This window comes from Canis lupus, chromosome 14, assembly GCF_011100685.1.
Source record: "Canis lupus familiaris isolate Mischka breed German Shepherd chromosome 14, alternate assembly UU_Cfam_GSD_1.0, whole genome shotgun sequence".
Lineage (NCBI taxonomy): Eukaryota > Metazoa > Chordata > Mammalia > Carnivora > Canidae > Canis > Canis lupus.
Window position 1 is genome coordinate 10404176 of NC_049235.1, and position 14844 is coordinate 10419019.

The window sequence follows — 14844 nt, forward strand, 5'->3', positions numbered from 1 at the left end:
ATATAAAACCTATATAAAGCTATTCAGAAGGCATATTAAGTATAATTTTTTCAATAGCCCTTTTATTATAAAGTAGCTGAGTTCAACTGGGATGTTTTTAGATATGTTAATAATGAATATAAGAATTTAATCTGAAAAGTGAAAAACTTAAATTCATGTAGGAAACAAAGATCACACATATATTTTACTTTAAGATTCTATCATGGATGATGAATTTTTATCTAGAACCTCTGAAGCTGTACTTTGGAGTTACTGAGAAGAATAATTACTTTGTATGTGTTTTGCAACCAAAGTCTTAGTAGTTTGTGCCTGAGTTGAAGCTTTGCTCTTAAGTTAAGAGTTCTATTTCTTACCCTCCCCCCATTCCTTTCTTTATGAGGTAAAACATATTGAAGGGAAAGCAACGCACCAGACATGGGCTAGCCTTGCTTACTAAGGTATAAATATAAAAGAAAATATATGCCACTTCAAAGTTCAACCATTTTGCAGTTCGGATGTGTTCGTTACCTCTTCCAAAAGGATTACTTATCATTAAAGTACATAAAATGGAATTGTAAGCAATTGGTGTTAAATATTATTAATATTTGTAGAAATCAGGGCAAGTGATTCCTTCCTGTAGAATTAAAACAAGTACTGAACATCCTGATAGTATTGTAAAACCTTAATTCAAAAAAATGTTTTTGTTATTTTCATAACTTACTATTTTTATGACCTGTTAAACCTGGCACCCAAGGCAGCGTTCCCTCTAGTCTGGGTTTCCTGCCTATAGGCTCTTAGGTTTGGTAGGTTTTACATGTATTACAATTGAACCTCATCTTCCTGCCCACATGCAATTTGTCACATGTTTCTCTTCTGATTTCTGCAAGCTTCTAAGAAGGTGGGGTGGGGGGTTATAGTGTTTGCAAGAGATAGCAGAGTCTAGGTTGCTTGTCAAGCAAAGGTTTATATTTACAGCAGGCTAGATTAAATAGAAAGTGACTTTGGTCCCTTTATACATGGGTGCTGTAGGGATAAGTGAGAATGGATTGGCTTTAACACTGTAGATAAGAAAGCCACAAAATGGGAAAATAATTTCTTCATTAGCACAAAGGAGTGGTGATTTAGAAGAAGAATAAGAGAATAAGCCTGGCTATTGGTAATTCACACAGAACCCATGTAAATAGCTCACCCTAACATTTTCATACAGTAGCTTACTTAACTTTGCATTTAATTCATTTCCCAAATAGTTTATTTTTAGAATCTATTACATTGCAGGGCTTCTGATCCCACAACTATCGCTCTTGATTTCATTCCAAACTTAGAAATTATTCAGCCGATATTTTAGGGAATTAACAGTATTTATCCTGTTTTATTTTTTGTGAGAACACACCTTAAACTCATAATTTTCCAATGCATTGAGGAGATAACTTGATTTAAGTTAGTTTAATCATTAATGTTAAAATTCCAGACACACAAATAAAATTCCCTGGACCCAATGCTGTGGGATGCATATAGCAAAGAAACTCTGAAAACAAGTCAATTGTTAGAGCTGTAATGAGGTTTCATAGAAAAATATTTGTATTGCTCTCTTCAGTTTTATTGACTTAATACAGAATTTTTATCATGTTTTATCTTCATAGTTAGAGTTTGTATTAATTTATCTTCAATCTGTTTTGCCACCTGCTTGTTTTGACAAGAGAACTTTGTTTTGACATAGAATACAGAGGTATCAGTAACCTAAATTGAATATTTTTTTAAGACGAATAATAAATACAGCTAATTATTCCTTCTGTAGAAGAAAATGGTCTCTGACACGGGGATGACTAGCTCTATGCACAGTGTATACTTATGACTAAAAACTGAGATTAAAACCCTGGAATATTATGTATTTAAAATTGCAGGTATAATAGAAATCACTTTGTCTTTGATAAATTTCCCATTGTCACACTGAGATTCACTCTTAGAAGTATATGATTTGGTTAGGTGGTGCAGTTTTCAAAGTCCTCAATGCTAATTGTGTACAGTCTCTTAGATAAACATTTTGCTTAATGTTGGATGTACCTTGGCAATTAAAAATGTTCTTTTAGTTCTTAGAACCTCATGGATCTTATATAGTTATTTGAGAATGAATGAAAAAACAGTGGAAACATGTTGGAACCTATAATTTCTATTCCAGCAATTTTTGATTTGCTCAAATATAATGGATGGTTATGTAACTGTGTACTTCTTATTTTCTTTATTTCAATCTCCAAATCTCTTAGAGATAAGATTTCTTGTTATTTTTTTTCTCTAACTCATGGTAGGTGCCAAACAAATGGAGTATTCCTTCAAGCAAGATTTCTGATGAATGAGCATCAGGCAATTTGAATCAATTTTAAGATATGATCATTGTCTATAATCCCAGATGACACATAAATTATACCTATAATATCCTTTTACTTTTGTCTAATAAGATATAAAAATGAGTTATAAAAGTTAAAATCCAGGACTGCTCAGGGAGAGTGAACATGGGTCAAGATGGGTGGGTTATGGCTGAAATGCTATGCCTCTTTGCTATTCTTACCAAGATTTAGTAGATTTTCTTAAATAAATGTTTCTCTATTCACCGTATGCCCTAATACTTTTCAGATTTCAAATGTTTATGTATTATAATTTTTGTTATTATTGTCTCACTGGGGAGAATGTCCATGAAGATCCTCATACCACAATTCTAGAGAGAAGATCCCTGGTGTGGAGTGTCTTAAGCAGATTGAACGTGTTTACTACCTGTTTTCTGGTATAAAGTCAAGTTCCGGACATTTTGTATCCGGTGGGAAACAGGGAGGGACCCCAGTTGGTGAAGCAGAAAGATATCAAAGTTTCTGAATAAAAGCTAGGGAACGAAGAATCAAAAGCTAAGTAATCCTACAAAATAGAGCACAGGACAAGATTCTGATGAAGATTCCAGCAGTGTACTTTAATATTCAGTGATTTCATTTTCTTGAGAAAGGCATGGAGAAATAAAAAGCTATATATGCTCAATAGCATTGGCTTGAGCAAATAAAATTGCAAAGCTCCTTTTCCTAAGAGAGGTGGAGCAAATATAGGTTGGCTTTGCTAAGACTCCATCATTTCTGCAGTAATGTCTTTAAAAAAATCTACTGGCTTTCTACTAAGAGTAAATGATCATTTACTTTTTTATGTATGAGAAATAATCTGTCATATACTTTTGAAATGACATCTATGGTAAAGAATAGAAAATTGATGTTAAATGCATCTCTATTACAGTGTGTTAAATAGGGAGCATTAAAAATGCCTTCCGTGACATTTTTTATAATAGGAAAAATGTAGCTAAATACACAAAAATTATTCTTATTCATTACTTATAAAAACCATGGCCTCCTAGAATTCTAGTTTTTCTTTTATAAATCTGGAATTAATTGTAATTGATGTAACTTAGTAATTTACTCTTGTTTCTTTTCAAACATGAAATCCTCTGTTTATAATTTTCGCATTAAGAACCTAACTATTCAACTGCTGAATAGAAATCATTAGGACAACTGAAGTAATGAAAACTAAGAGAAGGTTTTGGCAAGTAACAGTCACTCAAATATGAGTGACTACAATGGAAACCTGATTGCTTTTCTTTGTTTGACATTTCCTGACTTGTATACTCTATCTTGTACCACAGCATTTGCATTAACCCCCAACACACCATCTTTGTACAAAATTAAGTTGCTGAAACTTGTTGTACCTAAATTAGTTACATGACCCTTAAGAATTTGAAAACTTAAAAAGAATTTGAAAACTATGCAAATGATACTTCTTGCTAAAAATAAGCATTGCTGAATTACATATTTAATAAATGTCATCTTGGTGACAAGAAAAAATTAGGTACCCAAAGTACCTAATTGCATGATGAATAGTTTAGTAACTCTCTACTCTGAAACTAATTGTAAAACTTAACTTTCCAATGGTATTTACTTAAAGAAATCAATGCCTAGATCGAGAAAAGAAAATATTACCTGCTTCCCTCTTGCCTTTTTAAAGTCATAACTCACTCCCATGGATAATTCCTCATTTTCAGCACTAGAGATAGGATTAGGTGTTTTTTTTTTAATAAATACAGAATATACACAGTGTTATATTTCTCAATATTTTTCAAAAATTTTGGTGAAATTTATTTTAATGTGGTTGCTATTCATTCTATTTTGTACCTATTAGTCAACATATATTTTGTAGAGGTATAGAATACTTCCAGTATTAATGCACTTAAAGGAAAGACTTTGGAAAAAAATTTACCAGTCCAGTTCTTATATTTACTAGTACTATATGGATTCAAGGTGACAACATCTAGAGAGGTATCACAAGACATCAACACAACCATGGAACTTGCCAGTCACTTAGGGATTTTGGTTCTCAGCCTGGTAGCCAGGCATCTGAGAAGAGACAAGTCATCTCATTGAATGCCTGTGGATATATCTGTCCTCATAAACTTCCTCAAAAAGAGTGAAAGAAGAATAAGATAAAAATAAAGAATAAGAAAAAAATGTGATATGGCCTTACATAAAAAAATGTAGTCCTAGAATTCTCAAGGATCACCTCTATTGTTTTTTTTTTTTTTTTAGAGAGGCAGAGACACAGGCAGAAGGAGAGGCAGAGACACAGGCAGAGGGAGAAGCAGGCTCCATGCACCGGGAGCCTGACGTGGGATTCGATCCCAGGTCTCCAGGATCGCGCCCTGGGCCAAAGGCAGGCGCTAAACCGCTGCGCCACCCAGGGATCCCACCTCTATTGCTTTTACCTAAGGAAAGCTCTCCATTTACAAGAAGTTTTCAGAAGTGCCTTTCTTCAGTAAATATGGTTGAGTAGGAACTATCAAGTTGATGAATGACATCTGTCATTCCATGATTTGCTCCTTAGTAGTGCTAGACTTCAGAGTGGACCAATTTGAGTTATTGACACAAACTCACAAAGAAGGAGGCATTCAGAGAAGTGACTTTAGAAGGGTCATGAGTTGAACCTGTGAGTAGGAAAACAGCCCAACACTGCTATTCTGCCAAACATATTTACTTTCACTATAGGAAATAAAATTCAACATAAATACATTATTTGAAAGCCTGTGTATTTGCTAGGAGCAAAGATATATTTACTTTGTTAACGTCAGTATTACTCATTGGAATCTTGACGAGCCCTAACTGATTTACTCTTTTAGGTTATAAAGTTTGTCAACAAAAAATTAAATGTTAATATACTACACTAAAATTATTCTATAATTGCTTCTAAGACTACAAGATACAAAACAAGGAGAAGCAGTCAACAAAAGTAAAGTATTGTATCATGGATCTAAAATGGTTCTATCATCGTGTTATTAGGTATGTGAAGCAGAACACTAAATGTACATCAAAATTTAGTATTAGTTGTGCTCAAACTTTTATGTATGTGTATGCATGTACTTTTTGAGAAATGAAGGTTATTGCAAAGTTTAGGATGCACATTTTTGTCAAGGATTCCAACTCTTCCCCAAGTTTTGTTTTTATGATGTTCATATTCTTGCCACTGATTTCTTAAATACTCCTTCCTTCTATATTGTTGAAAATTAAGTGTATTTTACTAAATGAAAAAGTAATATTTATAGGTGAAAAGAAATTGGGAAAACAATAACTTTCCCCATGTAGATGTTGGGATCTTGACAACAAAAACAGATTCAATCTATCTCACATGTGATATAACTTAAAAAGCAGTGAAACTGGGCAGCCCGGGTGGCTCAGTGGTTTAGCCCTGCCTTTAGCCCAGGGAGTGACCCTGGAGACCTGGGATGGAGTCCCACGCCAGGCTCCCTGCATGGAGCCTGCTTCTGCCTCTGCCTGTGTCTCTGCCTCTCTCTGTGTGTGTTTCTCATGAATAAATAAATAAGATCTTTAGAAGAAAAAAAAAAAGCAATGAAACTGCTTGGCATATGTATATGTGTAAGTGCCTGTGCCTTGGTCCTCTTTTTTATCCAGTTATCAGTTGGATATTAAACTTCATTTGTATCTCAGTTCCATCAGTCAGAAAATTCATTGGCATTTTTGTGTAATTCCCTGCTATTACCAGTGACAGTTTTTTCCCAGCCACTACCCGCAGGGATTTTTACCAATTATTCCCTCTCTAATAGAGGCAATTTAAAAATCACTAGAATCTTTAAAATGAAACCGTTGGCTGTTTCAGGCAGCAGTAGATTTGAAGTGGGGTTCTGGGGAATTTTTCCAGGAATGCTATAAACGCCTGGGGCAATGGTCTTACAGATTAACTAGATCACAGCTGGGATTCTCAACAGCTGAGGTGAATAATAATGGACTTTTAGGTCGCTAGGATGTCTGTTACCATTTCCTATCTTAAGTCTTTGCATCAGAGTATATACATGACTTTTTTTGTTTCTTATAGAAATTATTCTAGGTAGATTAGCCCCATCCACAAATAATGTAAGTTATTTTGATAAAGGAATAGATATGTAATTGATTTTCTTGGGTCAGATACTTTTAAGGATGCCAGTCTTCTTTTTCAAAGCTTGTAATTTTCTTTGAAAACCACCTTTTTAGGATCTGATGAAAATTAAAGTGTATGGGAGAGATTGGAAGGAAGCAAGGTAGATACTACCTTCCAAATATTGTTGCAAAGTGCATTCATGGACCATGTGGAATTTTTCTTTATGATCTGGTATAAGAGTTATGTTTTGAGTGTTATGTATGAAATGGGAAAGAACATGTATTCTGGAATTTAGATTAACTGATAATCATGTTGCTCAACTTTTCTATTACGGATTTTTTTTTCATATTTGATTTAGCAATTGAAGTCTGTCACTCCGGCTGTAGATTTAGCCCTTACTTTTTTTTTTTTTTTTTTTTTTTTAGCCCTTACTTCTATAGGTTTCTCAATACTGTATACATTTTAAGATGATCTCATTAGGTGCATACAAATTTAAACTGTATAGCTTGCTGATGAATTAAACTTTTGATCATTACAAAGTAAACTTCTTTTCTTTTAGAAATCCTTTTTGCCTTTAGGTCCATTTTATCTGATATTAATAGAGGAACACAGCTTTCTTTGGCTAGTATTAGAATAGGATATCTTTTCTCTATAAAGACACTTAAGGGTCTCAGGGGAAAGGAAGAGGATCAAAACATGAGCCAAAGATTAAGGGCTTATCCCCTAGAAATAAGCACACTGTGGCAGAAATGGCAGTGAAAGTTAAGATCAGCAATAACTATTAAAAGTAGTAAAGCTGAAAGATTTTATTTTTGAATGCATTAATTATAACAGCAATGCTAGAGTAAGATGAAATGATCTATTTATCATAATATAATGAAAACAAATTGTAAGATGCAGTAATAATGAAGTTATTTCCCTTGATTTATGTTTGTGATATTTGTACATGTTTAAAATCTTTAAATTCTCACTCTATATAAGTATGCAGTTTTGCTCCTAATGTTACCCTGATAATTTTTTAATTTTCTTAGAGGTCCCTAGCTTGTGTATATTTCAGGTCCCATAAAACATGGACCTACCTCTACCTTCAGCTTTTGATAATACATTTATGATGTCTTTCTGTATAAATGCCAATTCATTGTGTATTTTACATTCTTTCTCATAAGCTCTAGAGAATTTACTTATTTAGAAATAATGTCCTCTGTTTTTCCTGTCCTGTGTTTTTTTTCCAATCTATTTGGGGATTTATGGATGTTCAGTTATTCATTTTTGTCCTCTTCTACTTTGTTACATATTGCATTTCCTTCTTTTAGGAGTGGTGTTAGAAATTATAGCATGCATAACTTTTAAGGATGTTTAATTGCATTTATTTTTTAATTGTTATTTGGTTATGTATTTTAATATTATCTTTCAATGAATTACTAATTGTTGCTGATAAAGACAAAAATGCCATTTGTTAAGAATAAGATCATTTCTACTTAACTAATTTGTTTAGGTGGAATAATCTACTGAATAATTTTCATACCCACATCTCAGGCCTTGCATTTTGGAACACTTTACTCGTCTAAGATTGTTTTTTGAAATTTTCTTTGATAAGTGTCTGCTGTAGCATATTCTTTTTCTCAAAATTTGTTTCGTCCCCTACTTTCAAACAGTGTACTAGTGGATAGTCTTTCCTGCTTTGTCGAGTATTAGTTGACCATAAAGTTGAGGGTCCACTTCTGAATTCTCTATTCTGTTCCATTGATCTATGTGTCAGTTTTTGTGCTGGTACCACACTGTCTTGATGAAAACAGCTTTGTAGTACAACCTGAAATCTGGCATTGTGATGCCCCCAGCTATGGTGTTCTTCTTCAATATTTCACTGGTTACTCGGGGTCTTTTCTGATTCCACACAAATCTTAAGATGATTTGTTCCAACTCCCTGAAGAAAGTCCATGGTATTTTGATAGGGATTACATTAAATGTGTAAATTGTCCTGAGTAGCGTAGACATTTTCCCAATATTAATTCTTCCAAGCCATGAGCATGGAATATTTTTCCATCTCTTTGTGTTTTCCTCAATTCTTTTGGAAGTGTTCTGTAGTTCTTAGAGTGTAGATCCTTTACCTCTTTGGTTAGGTTTATTCCTAGGTATCTTACGCTTTTCGGTGCAATTGTAAATGGGATAGACTCCTTAATTTCTCTTTGTTCAGTCTCATTGTTAGTGTATAGAAATGCCACTGATTTCTGGGCATTGATTTTGTATCCTGCCACGCTACCAAATTGCTGTATGAGTTCTAGCAATCTTGGGGTGGAGGCTTTTGGGTTTTCTATGTAGAGTATCATGTTATCTGTGAAGAGGGAGAGTTTGACTTCTTCTTTGCCAATTTGAATGACTTTAATGTCTTTTTGTTGCCTGATTGCTGAGGCTAGGACTTCCAGTACTATGTTGAATAGCAATGGTGAGAGTGGACATCCCTGTCTTGTTCCTGATCTTAGGGGAAAGGCTCCCAGTGCTTCCCCATTGAGAATGATATTTGCTGTGGGCTTTTCATAGATGGCTTTTAAGATATCAAGGAATGTTCCCTGTATCCCTACACTCTGAAGAGTTTGGATCAGGAATGGATGCTGTATTTTGTCAAATGTTTTCTCTGCATCTATTGAGAGGATCATATGGCTCTTGTTTCTTGTCTTGTTGGTATGATCTATCACGTTGATTGCTTTATGAGTGTTGCACCAGCCTTGCATCCTGGGGATAAATCCCACTTAGTCATGGTGAATAATCTTCTTAATGTACTGTTGGATACTATTGGCTAATATCTTGACAAAGGAGGAGAGACTATCCATTGGAAGAAAGACAGTCTCTTCAATAAATGGTGCTGGGAAAATTGGACATCCACATGCAGAAGAATGAAACTAGACCATTGTCTTACACCATACACAAAGATAAACTCAAAATGGATGAAAGATCTAAATGTGAGACAAGATTCCATCAAAATCCTAGAGGAGAACACAGGCAATACTCTGTTTGAACTTAGCCACAGCAACCTCTTCCAAAATACATTCATGAAGGCAAGAGAAACAAAAACAAAATAGAATTATTGGGACTTCCTCAAGATAAGAAGCTTTTGCACAGCAAAGGATACAGTCAACACAACCAAAAGACAACCTAGAGAATGGGAGAAGATATTTTCAAATGACATATCAGATAAAGGGCTAGTAATCAAGATCTATAAAGAACGTATTAAACTCAACAGCAAAGAAACAAACAGTCCAATCCTGAAATAGGCAAAAGACATCAACAGAAATTTCACAGAGGAAGACATAGACATGGCCAACAAGCACATGAGAAAATGCTCTACATCACTGGCCATCAGGGAAATACAAATCAAAACCATGATGAGATACCACCTCACACCAGTGAGAATGGGGAAAATTAACAAGGCAGGAAACAACAAATGTTGGAGAGGATGTGGAGAAAGGGAAACCCTCTTGCACTGTTAGTGGGAATGTGAACTGGTGCAGCCACTCTGGAAAACTATATGGAGATTCCTCAAAGAGTTAAAAATAGATCTGCCCTAAGACCCAGCAATTGCACTGCTGCGGATACAGAAGCAGTGAAAAGCCGAGACACCTTCACCCCAATGTTCATAGCAGCAATGTCCACAATAGTCAAACTGTGGAAGGAGCCTCGGTGTCCATCGACAGATGAATGGATAAAGAAGATGTGGTCTATGTATACAATGGAATATTACTCAGCCATTAGAAACGACAAATACCCACCATTTGCTTCGACGTGGATGGACCTGGAGGGTATTATGCTGAGTGAAATAAGTCAATCGGAAAAGGACAAACATCATATGGTCTCATTCATTTAGAGAATATAAAAATTAGTGAAAGGGAATAAAGGGAAAGAAGAGAGGATGAGTGAAAATATCAGTGAGGGTGACAAAACATGAGAGACACCTAACTCTGGAAAATGAACAAGGGGTAATGGAAGGGGAGGTGGGTGGGGGGTTGGGGTGACTGGGTGATGGGCACTGAAGGGGGCACTTGAGCGGGATGGCGGGTGTTATGCTAAATGTTGGCAATTTGAACTCCAATTAAAATAAATAAATAAGTAAATAAATAAATAAATAAATAAATAAATAAATAAATTGAATAAAAAAAACAGTGTACTAGGTATGAGTCACAAGGCTAGTTGTTTTCTTCTAGCACATTGAATAACTATTTGACTTTTTTTCATGATTTTCATGGTCCCTTGAAAAATTGGCTATTCATTCTTAGTTATGGATTAAAAACAAAAACAAAACCTGCTGGTATTTATTGATCAGTTAATCTATTTTACGAGCATTGGAAATTTTTGATCAGTCACAATTTCAAATAATTTGTTACATTGTTTTTTTAATCTCCTCCTAGAACTGATTTTGCATATCACTCTATTCTCCATGTTACTTTCATCACCCTTCATCTCTCTTTTGTTAATTACTTTACACCTTCGTTAAAGTTCAATAATTTTCTGTTCACCCTATCCAGTCTCCTAAGACTACCCTTGAGTTTTGATTTCAATTGCTGTGTCTTCCATTCCAAAAATTGAATTCGTTTATTTTTTCAAACCCGTTGGTCCATTAAGTTGCTTGCTGTCTGCAGGTAAATTCAATCTTGTCTTTTCTCTCTTAAAGCTTATTAGGCATTGTTGTTTTATCATATAGTTTGATAATTTCACTGTGTAAAGTCCTAGTGTTCCATTTGCTATTTCTGCTTATTCCTGCTCTATTTCCATTCCCAACGTGGCTGGTTCCCTTACATGATGCTGGCTTTCTTTGGAAAATTATATGTGGGGTTCTTTGTGGCTGAGGATGAGGGTCGTCCAGAAGATTTTTCAGGGGCCTACGGCTCAGAGTCTAAAGTCAGAAAATCACTGTGTGATTTAATTTTTGGCCAAGAGCTTTTGGAGGCTCCACTTGTAGTCATAACTTCTCAGGGATTCTATGAATCCTCTTCTCAGGGCCAGAACAACTCTCTTTATTAGTACCTGTTGATCAGGGGTGAGTGAATTAATGCTATTGCATGAAGAAATGACCTGAATCTGGATGCCTGGGTGGCTCAGTGGTTGAGCATCCACTTTCAGCCCAGGGTGTTATCCTGGAGTCCCAGGATCGAGTCCTGCATCAGGCTCCTTGCATGGAGCCTGCTTCTCCCTCTGCCTTTGTCTCTGCCTCTCTCCTTCTCTGTCTTTCATGAATAAATAAATAAAATCTTTTTAAAAAGGGGGAAAAAAGAAATGGCCTAAAGACCAATCAGGGACTTAGTTGTGGACAAGAGAAGTTTGGGATGTCTGGTGTTCCAAGGGGAGCAGACAAGGAGGCAGCAATATCCCTATATAAGGATAGGAAACAGAAAGCAGAAATAATTGGTTTTCCTCTCTTATAGTTAAAGTTCACACCTTGAGGGTGAGTTTTTAGAAAGATAAATTAGATCATGTAATTCCTTTATGTCTCCCAATGGCTTCCTATCAATGAGAAAGTACAATCTAAACTCATTAGTTTGGCTTCGAAGACCTGATATTTTTAACCCTCTCCTTTCTGTTGACAATATTGTTTTACTCCCTCACTTATTGATAAAACTGGATTTACACTTGTCTTTCCTCTTCTTATATCACAGAAAGCTCATTTCTGTCTTTCTGCCTTTAGGCTTGTTGTGTGCTCGTTTCTCACTATGAAAGAGATTACTCTCAAATCTTTTTTGGGCTCTAGCTACAGTTATTCAGATCAACTGATTTGGGGTCTGTCCTTAGCACTGAGGTCCTTCTGATTTGCCCTGTGGATTATAATGTTCATAATGAACTGACAGAGCTTTTCCCGCTCTGAAAGTGGGTCTCAGTCCTCACCTTAAAGGACTTTGTTGAAATGTCACTTTCTGTAATGTGGTCACCCTTCACTTGTATTTTTCTTGAATTTATATTTTTTACACTTACCATTATTCATTTATTTATAGCTATTTTTTAATGAAGGAGGTCTATGTGTCCCAATAGGGAAAGTTCTGTAAGGGACAGTAAGCTTTTTTATTTATTTATTTTTTTAAGATTTTACTTAATTATTTGAGAGTGAGTGAGCAAATGCAAGAGTGAGTGAAAATGGGCAAAAGAACAGAAGGAGAAGGATAAGTAAACTCCACACTGAGCATGGAGCTGGATGCAGGGCTCAATCTCATGATCCTGAGATCATGACCTAGGCCAAAATCAAGAGTTTGGTGCTTAACCAAACGAGCCACCCAAGTGCCCCTATTTATTGCTTTTATCTGTGATTAGAATAGGAGCCTCAAGAAGGAAGATTTTTTGTTTAGTTTACTGATGACTTTCCCATATACAGAACAGTATGTAACAGTGGACTTTCAAATACTTCTAAGGAATGAGGTAAATCTTTCTCTATCTCAGAGATCTCTGATCTCAGACATATTTATACTATTAAAAATAATTCTCCCATCCCATAGTAGCAATGTGCCCATCTAGCACCTAGTATCACCATTCCCTAATAAAAGTAGCCAGAGCTGCTGCTGCGTTTTTTTTTTTTTTCTTTTCTTTTTGAGTTTATTTATTCACGAGAGGCAGAGACATAGGCAGAGGGAGAAGCAGACTCTCCACGGGAGCCTGATGCAGGACTCAATCCCAGGATACCAGGATTAAGACCTGAGACAAAGGCAGATGCTCAACAACTGAGCCACCCAGGTGCCCCAGGAACCAAAGCTTCTTGAAGAAATTGCTGATTCTAGGGGTGCCTGGGTGGCTCAGTTGCGTAAGTGTCTACCCTCAGCTCAGATTGTGATCTCACCAGCGTGGGATCAAGCCCCACATTGGGCTCCCTGCTCTGCTTCTGCCTCTGTCTCTGCCTTTCTCATGAATAAATGAATAAAATCTTTGAAAAAAATTGCATATTCTAGAATTGGGGCAAGTGATACACATGATTCTGAAGCACTTTGTGATACCATAAAGGAAGTATTTGAACTTACATTTTTTTCATTGTTACCATATTGTTTATGTTAAATTAAGAACAATGATAATTCGAAACATAGAGTTAGGGTAGCTCTATCTGAGGTATAGGGATCTGATGACAGTCAAGGTTTCCTAATTATAAAAATCTATCAAGAATTAATGATTTTTAAAGATTTGAAAGTATAGGTAAATCATATTTCCCGGAAGCACAATTTAAAAAAAATGTGTTCTGTTTTACATGAAAGTCAATTTTTCTTAAAATAATGACTGAATATGTTGACTTTATTTTGTAATAAGAACAGGGCAAAGAAGAGCACTTGTTTTTTCAAAGCCAATTTGTGGGAGGCTTTTTTTTTTTCTTTTCCCTCCATTCTATATTATCTTCTCTAAAGGCAATGAGAATTGCAATACTTAATTTGTCACCTTCAGAAATGAACATGAATGCCAAAAAAATATTACCCGCATCTATAGTCATGTTTTAGCATTTGAATTTGAGAGTTGGGATGCATTCTGAAGAAATCACATGAACAATAATGGTGATTTAAATTCAGGACTTCATGCAACAGCAAACTGACAAGCAAGTGATTCCACAAACTAAAATTATAGTATTCTGTAATTGGCTTAATAATTAGTCTTTCTTTTTACAGTTTCACGTTTGAGATATAAAAATTCTCCCACTTAGTCACACAGAATCAAGCAATAATTTTCTTCATAAATTACCATTTTCATGACATACTTGGTCATCCTTTCTAGAATATATCCCATTTGTCTAATGACTTCTCTTACTGAAATCCTTCACAATGGACAATTGAAGGTTTTTTTTCCTCCAGAAAAAAAAAGGCATAAACTTTCTCCCAACATCTAGTATCTTTTATTCCTCCAGCCCCCATAACAATCCATCTATTCACTGTCTTATTGGCTTAAACATTAATCGCACATTGCATCAAGAAAATGAACATTTATTTTTAAACAGTCTGCTATCTACACTAACAAATTTACAATTAGGTGTAACTCCTTATCTAAGTATGTTTATGAGCAATGAATTCTAACTCTGGGGATAAAGTGTGAATAGCTTTATAGATGGTACATTGGTTTGGAATTTTCTTTGTTATTAATCATGTTTGTCCCTCCACACACACACACACCAATTTATATGTTGTTGAAACCCTAATATCCAATGGAATGGTATCAGGAATTGGGGCTGTTGTTGGGTAATAAGGTTTAGAGGAGGTCATGGGGGTGGATACCCCATGAGCGAATTAGTGTCCTTTAAATGAGACTAGCGCTCTCTCTTTCCACCACATGAGGACACAGTGGAAGGCTACTGTCATTTACAGCAAATAGGTTTTCATCAGACACAGGATTTGCTGGTGCTTTGATCTTGGACATGTCAGCCTCTAAGACAACTCTGAAAAAGAAATGTTTATTTAGGGGCATCTGGCTGGC